Here is a 12,167-nt window from a genome sequence, read left to right on the forward strand (position 1 = left end):
CATATCCTGGTAGTGAAACACTGAGTTTTTCACTACCTTGAGTCCTACACTTCCCATAGGATAACATTGGGGATTCCTAAGCTGTAATTTTAAATTGGGAGCAGGTAGTTATGTCATGTTTGGTACCTATGAAATTGTAACGATAAACCCTCTTTATTGGTTAAGTTGGATTGTCCACGACAATTTTGAAAACACCACTTTTAGAAAGTTGGCATGTTCCTGCCCTTAGCCAATTGTGCCTGCAGCCTGACTTAGGTCAGATGACTGTGTGTAGCTGACAGGTAGACTTTGTGAATACATCCCAGAAAGTTACACACTAGAGGCATTAGCTGAGCCTCAATAGGCCATCTGCTGACGGGATGGGGTGGCGGAGCTAAGTACAGCCCCACTTACCACAAAAGAGCTTGTGCTCTGCCTTCACACACACACACATTTTCCCTGCAGCATGGTTGGAGCCAGGGCAGGGGAGTCAGGAAATTCCATGCACCTCGAACAACTTTTCCAGAAGCATTTCCCACCTTCCAGAAGAAGGGAAGCAGGTTACAAAAACAGGATCTTCAGACCTACTCTTCAGTTTACTACTGGACCTGCGGGAGGACTTTCAGAGGACTACCTGTTGCTGTGACCTGCTGAGCCCTCTGCCAGACTGCTGCTGCACCCAGAAGGACTGATTTGCTCTCTGGAACCCTCAGAGGTCAGCGCTGCTGTTGAGCCATACAACTTCACCTGCACCCAGGACTACCAGAAGTGTCTCCAAGGGATAGTTTGTTGGCCTTCTGTTCAGAGCCACAGGGACATAAAAGGCTCCCACCACCATGAAACCCCACCTGGACCCTGCCTGAGTGAGTCCTGAACCCCCAAGAGGCGTGCCACCAGTCCTGGACCCTTGGTTGTGGTGCTAACGGTGGCCAGATGTCCAATCGACCAAACTGAGGAATACGTTCTGCCTCATCCTGCTGGAGATTTTCGACTTCCATTTCAAAGACTAAGGGACTGATTTAGATATTGGTGGATCTGGTCGTGCCATCAGTCTTTTTAGGGTTTCACCGCCCTCTCAATTTAGATGTTGGCAGGTCTGTGGATGAAAGACTGTCCGAGTACTGCTGAATCTGCCAGGAATTATCACCTGCGTCAATGGCATCATAGGCAGAAGTGGCTGCAGGTGAGAATCCACCCAAGATTGTTGCCAGGCAAACCACAATGTGCCTTTCTGTTGAAGCAACTGTGGCGGGGGTACCTCCTACTTTGAGTTGGGGGAATAAAAAAAAATGAGGTCGAAATTTACCTTTTTTCTGTTTATCACTTCCGTTTCCATCTTGAACCCCGTTGTCCAGGTCCTTCCTTTGCTGAGTCTGCTTGACCACAATGGTAATCAACTCCATTGTCGCCAGGATCTAAGGTAAGCATCTTTTACACTTGTCTTACTAAGAGTTGTGCATTGACAATTGCTTTGGCTGAGTGTATTTTACGTTGCTCCCACATGCATTTTATTTCATGTGTAATGCATTAGTGCTCATTTTACAACTTATCAAAGTATAATGAACACACCTGTATTGCTTTTTGATAAAAATATATATGTTTTTGTGGTGGTTATGGGTGTTGGGCTTGTGGTGCCTGTTGTCTGTGTGCAATGCCATATGTAAAAAAGGGGCATAACACTTTCATTATTTATATTTTAGAAGGAAACACATATGTTTATTGATATATTAATCAGTAGTTCCTACCAGTGTACATTCCCCCAAGGACTCACTCTGTCAGGAATGTGCCGCGAGGACAATACCAGTACAACAGGGAAATCTAAATCGGCTCAGCGATATCTTGCTGGCCTGACGATACAGAGTACTGTCAGCCAGCAGAGGAGTCTGCCATGTCGACGGAGGTGTGCCACTTATTCAACGGCAAACATTCTGTTGATGTGGACGGTGGTTCAGCCAGCCCACATCTAAATAAGGCAGGCAATACTCTGTCAGCTCAGCAGAGTACTTGTAACCACCATCACAGAGGGACGACAGGAGTCCCACCAAGATCTAAATCAGGCCCTTAGTCCGAACGTAGAAATCTTCCCTGCAGCTTTGACCCAAGGTGATAAGGCAATGAGAATGCCTCTTCGGACACCTCATGCAGCCTCCCTCTGCTAAGCTTTACCTTCTCTGAACATTTTTCTCAAGAATTCTTCTAAGTCCTAAGATAAGCGCTGACCGGGCCAAATCCACTTCTTGTATCCGACCGCGGTGAGCCATATCTTTTGAATTTGACCCCATCTTGCGAGACTAGACACTACTTTTTACTAAAAACTTTACAAATTCATAACTCCGGTTCTACTGATTGGATTTTTGTTATTTTAGTGTCAAGTAATTCAATAAAAATTACTTTATCTTTCTAAATTGGTTGGGATTTTTTCTTGTGCTATGTTTTCATGTTATTATTGTTTGTATGCTGCATAAATACTTTACACACTACCGTTGAGTTAGGCCCGAGTGCTTTTTGTGCCGAGCTACCCAAGGTTTAACGCAGGATAACTTGATGACTTTTTGTGCTTCACCCTACAAGAGAATGTGGCTGTTGCTTGACTGGGGCTCACATCTCAGTCAACCAATAACCCAATTTCTCATAGTGGCCTTCCAACATAGGGCCTTATTCTGATGTCGGGCGGAAAGCCTCCGACCAGGGGTCGGAGGCTTTCTGCCCAACATGGTAGGTTAACAGCCCAACACCCGTATTAGGATGACGGTGGTTAGAGTTAAACCTGTGGGGGGGTTCTGATGTGGTTCAAAGGGGCACAAGGAGCCCGCTGGTGAGTTGGACAGACAGCATAATCACTTAATGACTGCGGCTCTGCTGTCAGGATTATGATGTCGGTTTCCGACAGCGATTCCATGTTGGCCTTTCCAACATGGAAAGGCTGTCGGAATGTGACATTGGGGGCCTCTAACAGGCTCCCTTCCCCACTGGCCCTCTGCAATGGGGCTTAGGGGGACCACCTATGGTGCCCGACTAAACATCCCTGCACCGTGTGGCAGGCACCATGAGGTGGCTGCCACACAGTGCAGGGATGTTTACAAACCTCCATTTGTCAATGGAAGCTTGTGCTGCTGGCCATATGGGCAGACGCATTGTAATACTGCAGTCAAAACACCCGACCTAAGGTAGGGCGGTTCCTTTCCCCACCAGTTTCAGGCAGACATTGCAATTAGGCCTATAATGTCAGTCAGTAGAGCTACAGCTGACGTGGTCTTTCAAATGGCAGAACAGGCTTTGTATGCACTGTCTGACACACTGGGCTTTCCAGTCTAAAGGAAGAACCAAGAGCTAGAAAGATGAAGAATATGGCAATTTTTGCCAGATGCCTGATGACCACCAAACTTTAGATCATGCACAAAGTGGGTAATTTCGTCAAGCATCCTTCCATCCATCATCTATCTATTCATTTACCTTTCTCTTTTTTTGTGACCGTCTTTATATCTGTATGTTTGTTGTATGTGTGTCTTTTACTATGTGCTGATCAGTGTAGATGTTGTGCCTCGGTTTAGTCGTGTATCCCTCCAACAGCCTACCAAGTTTCCTAACTCTCCATCAGATTGCACTGTTTGCTCTTCCTTGAGTTATACGTCTTACGCTCTTCTGCTCTCTGCTTCCCTCTCCTGCTGTTTCCATTCCTAACCTGCTTTCGTCTTGCCAATCAGACGCCTAAGGTTAGCTTTGGTTATGCCTAAGGTTAGCTACCAACTACCACTCCATTTTGAAAAGTTCATTCCATTCACATGGCTTTCTCATTACCTCTTTTCTGCTTTCCTGTTTCCTCTAACTCTTTGAAGAAGCATTAGATCAGCACAAAACACAGCATAAGCAATTAATATGTGATAATATGTCCGGTTGGCCAGTGTGCATATTTAACTGCATGTCAGGGTCTATGTGACATGGGTCACTCTTTGCATATCTGTGTGTGAGTCTAACCATAAGCGTGCTGGCCTTCGTGTTACAATTGTCGGAGGGCCATATGTATCAAAATGTTCTTTTGCGATTCTCAAATAGCGATTTTTTGCGAATCGCTATTTGAGAATCGCAAAACGCTATGTGTGTAGGATTTGCAAATAATTTTGAGAATGCTACATATTCCTTAATTGTGAATCGCAAATTGTGATTCGCAATTAAGGAATACCTCCCCATTCATTCCTATGGGCCCAGAGGCCCATAGGAATGAATAGGGAGACATTCTCAATTTGCGATTCTCAATTAGAGAATCGCTAATTGAGAATGCAATTTCAAGGGTGCCAGAGTGTCAAAAGGACATCCTGTTGCACCCCTGAAATGTGCATGTGTGCCCATGTGGCACACATACATGCCCTAAGGGCATGTATGTGTGCCACATGGCAAAAAGTGCATTTTTCAAAGAAATCGCAAATTAACACCATCGCAAATTACAACCAACTTGAAGTTGGTGGTAATTTGCGATTTCATAAGGAGCAATCGTAAAACTTGGGTGCTTTTTACATCGCATTTAAGGAATCGCAATTTGCGATTCCTTAAATGCTTTTGCAAAATAAGGAATCGCAAATTTAGCGATTCCCTATGTTGCGAGGGCCTTTTGGGATGAGAATCGGCCCGTTTGCGAACGGGAAATGGGCTTCTTACATATGCCCCTACATGACTGCACCGCTATCTCTATATGTGCCTGTTTATATGATCTATGGCAATACATGTTTGGAAAACTACACAAAAGGCAAACCAATTGGCTTTGCCAATGCTTATAAAAAACTTCACTATGGAAGATTACGTTTGTGAAGCAGTCAAATTTAGAATGCATGGCACATTTTGGCAAATTGGCTAAACTGCCGAAAAATATGCTTCATCTTGCATTATGCAAACATCATTTTACAAGATAATTCAACTGTTATGTAATATTTATTTGACTAAACACCATTCCATTCCTGTGTTCAAGTGGTGTTTTTTTCTTTCCATTGCTGTTGCTAGTAACATGTTCCCTTAACATTTTATTAAGTTATAGACCATGTTGTTGAAAGATTGGAATGACATGTTTTCTTTGGCGTGCGCTTTCGCACCGGTATCGATATGCTTTTCTTTCTAAAACAAATATGCCTTGTAAAGTAGTACGTTTATCTACGTGTGTCATTAAAATGGTTTCAATAGAGCCGCTTAAAACCCGTTTGTGAAATAAAATTGTTGCATAACAGCCCATAGTTCTCATTGTACTAAAAACAACTGAAACGCGAAGGACTGAAAATGCGTGAATCACATTTTCCATAAGAAATATATGAAAATAATTGACGGCATTCTGCGTCATTGTTTTTTTATCCAAAGGTGAGTGAGTGACTGACATTCTTTTCTGTCTCAGTATTTAGGTATTTTGAACCAAATGTTGAGAAATAGACTTTTTTACAATCTTATGCCCAGGGCCGGCTTTAGAGATTGTGGCGCCCTGTGCGACAATCTTTGTAGGCGCCCCCTCAAGCAAACATTTTTTGTGTTGAGTTGAATGGTTTCTCAACCGCATATTAAATATATACAGGATACATTTTAGAGTATATAAAATGTATGCTGAAATATCATGTAAATTAAATAGGGATTAGATGGGGAACAGATATTACGACACCACCAGTCAAATATAACTTTTATTTTATAGCCTAAAACAAGATACATATCTTGTTGATGTAATTATTAACATTTTCTAACTGCTAATTTTGTATAATACAATTTGCAAATTTCAAGAAAACTTAACTTTACGGGCTTTCATTTTTGCAAATGCCAATATTGATGTGGATAAGTCCAGATGTTGTGCAATATCATTTTCAATGGATAGGATTGCCAAAGATGATAGCCTTTCATCTTTCATTGTGGATCTTAAATATGTTTTAATTAACTTTAACTCAGAAAAACTTCTCTCTCCACTAGCTACTGTCACTGGAAGAGTTAAAAGTATGCGCAAAGCCACCCAAATATTAGGAAAGATATCTTGCATACTCATGTCTTGAAGAAACTGCAATGCTTCACGAGGAGTATTTTTACCATCAGGAAGAGTGAATTGAAAATGTTTTATTTCTTCAGTTAGGTCTGATGCATTAATATCAGAAGAGTCGCCATCTGTAAGGGCTACATGTAAATCCCTGCAATGAGCAGAAAGACCTTCAGGTAGAGATTTCAAATTATATAAAAATCCCCACAACTTTGTGTGATCACTTTGTTGCTGGAAACATTCCTTTAAAGATGTTAAAGTTGCATCGACCGTGGTGAAAAAAAATTCTCGCTTAAATGTTTCCTCTGGGTTGTTATTCATTGCATCCACACTTTCATAATCAAACATCCTCTTTTTTTCCGTCTGTTTGTCTCTTTGAAGGTAGTGTCTGCTTCAAGAGATGTGGCTAATAGTTTTGCTTTTGTCTTTGATTCTTCATATCCTTTCTCTCTGTATTAGGACAAAAAATGTATAGTGCCCTCTATTAAAGTGGTTGCTGCTGTTACATCTACTTTATTGCTCTGCAATTGTTTGCTGACAATATTGATTTGCTATAAAATGTCATACCATACAGAAAGGGCTATCAGAAATGTAAAGTCCATAATTTGCTGAGACAGACAATATGCTTTGTGCCAGATACCTGCATCTACTGCATTTGAATCATGTAATTCTGTTAAAGCATCATACATTTCTGATGTTTGGGTGCACAACGCTTTCACGCTTTCGATTCGGCTTTCCCAACGAGTTACACTTAATGGCCTTAGAGTTAGGGTAGGTACATGATTTAGTAAAATCTTCCATCGCTGAGTTGAAGCAGAAAACAGAGTGTAGGTTCTTTGTAGGACTCCAAAAAGTGAAACAGCTTCTATAGATGCTGCGGCTGCATCCGATATCACTAAATTCAGGAAATGACATCCACATGGAAGAAAAAATGCTCTTGAATTCATTCTAAGTATTCTGGCCTGGACACCTTTATTTTTACCTTTCATGTTGGCACTGTTATCGTAGCCTTGACCTCGTAGATCTTGTAAATTCAAGTCATGCTCTTTTGGCACTCCTAATAACAGTTCAGTTAGTCCTTCACCTGTAGAGTCACTCACCTCTTTAAAACCAATAAAATGCTCCTTAACAGGGATATCATTTTTGGTGATATCAGTAAACCTTATGGTCAGTGATAGCTTCTCAGAATGGCTTATGTCAGGTGTGCAGTCTAATATAACAGAAAAATATTGCGCTGTCTTTGCTCGAAGTAGAATATCCTTAAGCACTTGGTTTGCTAAAAGATTGATTATTTCATTCTGTATGTTTTTCCCAAGATAATGATCGGTATTCTCCTTAGCAGAAACACGTCTCAAATGTTCTTGGGTCACAACATCAAACTTGCCAAGAAGTTGTACCAATCCCAAGAAATGTTCATTATTTGGCGTAAACGGCTTATCAGAGGATCCCCTGAAGGCCAAGTTGTGCTCCGATAAAAATGAAATTATTGACATAAACCTTTCTAGAACACCTCTCCAATGAACAGTTTCTTGGTGTATCATTTGCTGATGTGACACATCCCCACCTTTATTTAACCGAAGTCTTACCTCTGTTTCCATCCAAACACAATAAGAGGTTATATGATCCTGTGATTTTTCATGCTCCTTCAAACGAACATTAATGTGTCTCCAATCCCGAAAACCTGTACTTCCTAGAGAAGTTTGTGACTTTTCAGATGGAAAAAGTTTGCAGCAAAAACAATATGCACAGTCAGAAGTTTTTGAATAAACAAGCCATTTGCGCTTTATTATTTCACCATTGTCCAGTTTCCTCATCTGAAAGATTTTAGAAAAATGACGTTTATTTTTAACTAAAAGGAATGTTATATCCTCAATTTCAGGTGGTCCAGAAGTTACAATATTATGCACAAATGTAGAATTCAATTTTTCTGGCCACAGTGCTGGATCAGCTGTGTCATATATGGAGGATGACGAGGTATTGTGATCAGCTGACAATGTACTAGTTTGACTATTTAGAGCAGCAGTTGAGTTGACTTCAATTTCTTTTTCAACTGAAGCCAAAGATGACTCTAATACAAAATTTGTAGAATCCAGACACTCAGAGGATGACAAGATATTGTGCTCAGCAGACAGGATACTAGCATTTTGGTCATTTAGCAAAGCTGCCACATTGTCAACTTCTTTGTCAGTTGAAGCAAAAGACGATTCTAATTCTAAATTCCTAGAATCCCTACACTCAAACGAGGGCCCTTCTCCTTCATCACACATTTTTTTAGATGGTCCACCAAGCCGTAAATATTTCTCAAGGCTTCTTGCAGCTTTCTCTTTTTCTGCTTCACTTTCCGCTTTCCTCTTCCTACTTTGTGCTCCTGATAGCTTTTTTGGGCTCAGTCTTCTAAATTACAGTTCCTGAAGTGAGCTGTAAAAAATGCACAAAATGTCTACATCAGTTTGATGTGCTAATTGCAATATGGTAGGATTGGGATGGGGGTCTCAGAACTTGAACTTCATTATAACTGCACCACACATTGCATCCATATTGATATTATCCAATCTACTTTGCGGTTAAGTTGTAGAAGGGTACCTGGTTGAAGAGGGGAACTACAGACTGAGATCATGCAAATGGGGAGAATCTTTTCATAATAAAATGTGTTAGGTGTGCAAACAGTACATAATAAATTATTGAATAGATAACACAAAGTCTGTCCCTCTTCATAGTCACACTTACATACTACTCTCAAAGTACTAACTGCAATAGAGAGAACGGAATAATAGTACAATATTCACTTATCATCACTAATGTTTTGAAATTACTCGGAATAGAGGAAGAATACAGTAAACAAGGTTTGGGCAATGGGAGGGACAAATTAGTGCTGGACAGCCTAAAGCAAATAAACTCAGCAAATAGAAAGTCAGAAAATGTAAATTACAAACCACTAAGCCAATATAGTAAGCAATGGGCAGAATGGATTCCTGGTCAACACTCTGAATGTCCGCAGGATGTCTTTAGCAAACTAGACAATTGCCCTGTCTGGTAGGCTGCGACATAACAAGGGCAATAATTCTATATTTTAGGTGCAAAAAGAGAGCCTTGTGTTGGTGGTGGTCATGTACTATGCTTGTTTTTGTCAGGTATCAGGTAATGTGAAGAGTACCTGAGTGTGGCATGTGTGTTGTTTAGGAGGGAACAGGATACATCTAAGTGATGTGCCTCTAAGCGCAAGTGTGGAAGGAAATACGTTTTTCTACACTGTATTGGAGCCAAGGCGCAGTTGGTGTTTCAAAGCTGCAGTCCTGCCCCAATGTACATGGTGCCATGTGTGTCACACGCACAACATCGGCTCTCTTCACAAGGTCAACCAGTGGGGAAACATTATCAGATGATGAGCACAGGGTGAGCTAAAAACCACTGCAAAGAGTTGTGTGAAGGAGTGTGTGGAGGCTCTGCATAGCACACATCCATCACGGATTTTGCAGCCTCAGTGTTTTTGCTTTTGGGCAGCCTATTAGTCGTTGGTCAAGCACTAAGTTGCATTTGCAATACATTGCTACACTACAGCTGAATGTGGTTCTAATATCGCTTTCGTTTAAACCATTGTGTCCTCTTGTGCAATTCACTCTTTATGCCAACGTCATATTTTTATTGAAGTAAGTTACACAACATAAGGTACTGACAAGATTGCAGAGAATGGAACAAACAGTGCTTATACAATGTAATAATTATGGGAGGGTGGGGGAGGGAGGGAGAAAAAAGAGAAAAAGATGATAGTGAGAAGGGGAGGTTAAAAGAGGGGGGGGTCAAAGTCGAACATCACAAGTGCACTGGTTGTCCAATTAAAAATGCTAACACTGTAACAGTTAGTTGACAAGAGGCGGTTTAAACATACGGATTGCCAAATTGACTATAATTTCACACCTGTAGGATTATATTTTATGTATTGATTTTTGGTTGGTGATTTGACATGCATTACAGGCCCTAAACACTCCATTCTAGGCGTTATCAGAGAACACGGTGGGATGAAAATGGTCACATGAACTGCTAATATAGAGAGCGCAACAGTTTGTCACCCTATATTTGGCCCCAATTCACTAATACTTTCCAAAACGTGCTTGTTTACTGCCACGCACGAACACACATTTATTTACGAATTTCAGAAATTCGGAAAGATCTCCCAGATTGCTCCTGGCAACCTGTGATTAAGAGAAGCATTTGTCGGTTTCCACTTACATTTTTCTGAAAAGTTGCACATGCATAATTTTACATAGATTACACAACCTCTCAGGGCAAAAATATTTTGCATTGACACATCTTCCCATTCTTATCCTGCGATCTTGCACATAATCCAAAGCAATGTAACTTAGATGGTGGCATATTGGCTGAGTGTGCTGTAGTGTTGCCTGGAAGACGCATCCATTGCTTCCAGAACCTTCGCACTGTTAGCTAACCAGTGAGGTGTCTTGGTTTTACGCATGGCGATTAGGACATTTTAAAAGTCGCCAACTTGTGCAGGGAGAACTAGGAAGCGACTATAAACTGTTCTTAGAGCAGTGAACAGCTTTACTTCAGCGGTCTCGGTAAAGCGTCGAATTATCCAGGAACGTGAATCAACTCCGACTTTCCCGCGCGTATAATGGGCTTAGTTGGGCTAAAATGTGAAGGGCACGGAAGAGGCATTTGACCTTATAAGTACAACACTGAAACATCTGAAAATAGCTGTCGCAAAGACCCAAACGCGCATTTGTGGCTGTTCCTAAACTTCCAGTTCCCCCAGCCCTAGATCGCTAATTCACTACACTTAGAAGATTTAGTAATGCATAATATATCTGGCTAATGTTACATGTGGTAAATCATTTTACAAGGCCTCTGAGCAATTGCACACTTTGTCTATTCCTTAAACCGCCTCTGGGGTGCTTGATGAAAGAAGTAATCAGAAAAAGGCAGCCTTGGTATTCAGCAGCACTAATATTCAGCTCTGGAGCTGGAGGTGGGCCCCTAAAAAATTTTTAGGCACTTGCTTGTTTTATTTTTTAATAGAAATTATGGGCTGCACTGGGCCTAGAGCAACTGCACCTGCGGCCCTAATGAGAGGAATTGTTGTGAGGCAATTTTTATCAGTCCACACTACTTTCTATGAGACAACCTGAAGGCTCAGAAAACATGATGGGGCTCCACCAGTTCTTGTATCGGTGCCTGGGAAGTGTTCCAGGATCATTCTCGAACAGCGCCTGCAGGACATTTCATAACCGGCCATTATGTGATCGTTCTCTCATTTAGGTTTGGAAAGTAAGTCAGTGCGCATCTATAAGGTGAGTGCCGTCTTCACCTGAGGAGGGTTCTGGGTCTATTCGAAATACTGTCTGCAAAGTACACAGTTGTACCAGGGGTTTGAGCTCCCGAGTCCCAAGGGGAGCGTGGTGGAAGTCCAAGTATACTACCCGCCGCCGCGTGGGAGGGGGCAGAAGGAGGGGAGGTCACTACCCTATATTGTTTTGTTTGTTCACATTTAATTTATTTCACACTAACTTGGACAATTTTTATTAATAAAAAAAGTTGACCGTCACCTAACTCACTTTATGCTGCTGCTGCAGGAGACTCAGTCTCTGTGCCACTTCCAAAAATCCCGTGGACTGTCGGAGAGTGCGCGCCACCAGTAACGTTAGCCGCCGGATTCGGAAGTCAGTATCTGCGACTTTTCCAGGGCCCGCCCGCGTCTCGTGTCCTGTGATGAAGGTTTCAGTTACAGGCCAATCAAAACTTACTTACAGAGGCAGTCAGGCAGAGCAACGCATGGGCGGGCAAAACAAAAGCTGTTGACACGGTTTTCCTCTCTTTCCTCTCTTTCCATTTCTACGAAGATTAACATGGTAGAAACGAAAGAGGGGACAACTGTTTAACAGTGCAGGCTCAGTGACTGCCGATGTAAGAGAGGCGCAGGTATTGTGGCGCCCGGCGCCCCCCTGACCTTGGCACCCAGTGCGGTCGCACCGCCCAAAGGCCGGTCCTGCTTATGCCGCCTAACACCCGCCCCGGATTGGCTAATTATCGCGCATGTTTATATCAGGGATACCAGCATTCGAATTTAACAGGTTCAATAATAATAATGCCTCTGCCGACTTAAGTACGTCTGAAATAGTTTTTGGTGGGTTCTGCACCAAAACCTGCATGTCTCAGTATTTTGTAAGCACTTTCCCAAGAT

At 42.0% G+C, this 12,167-nt stretch overlaps 1 long non-coding RNA gene across 1 annotated transcript in view; it reads right to left on the bottom strand.

Moving 5' to 3' along the window:
• Positions 1-11,807, bottom strand: part of LOC146855081 (uncharacterized) — a 33,547-nt gene extending 21,740 nt beyond the window's left edge. Inside the window, exon 1 of the long non-coding RNA XR_014980785.1 lies at positions 11,542-11,807. This is a non-coding gene — a long non-coding RNA (uncharacterized LOC146855081). The remainder of the gene's footprint in view (positions 1-11,541) is intronic.
• Positions 11,808-12,167: the final 360 nt, after the last annotated feature.

The sequence above is a fragment of the Triturus cristatus genome, chromosome 4_1, assembly GCF_964204655.1.
Source record: "Triturus cristatus chromosome 4_1, aTriCri1.1, whole genome shotgun sequence".
In the NCBI taxonomy this organism is placed as follows: domain Eukaryota; kingdom Metazoa; phylum Chordata; class Amphibia; order Caudata; family Salamandridae; genus Triturus; species Triturus cristatus.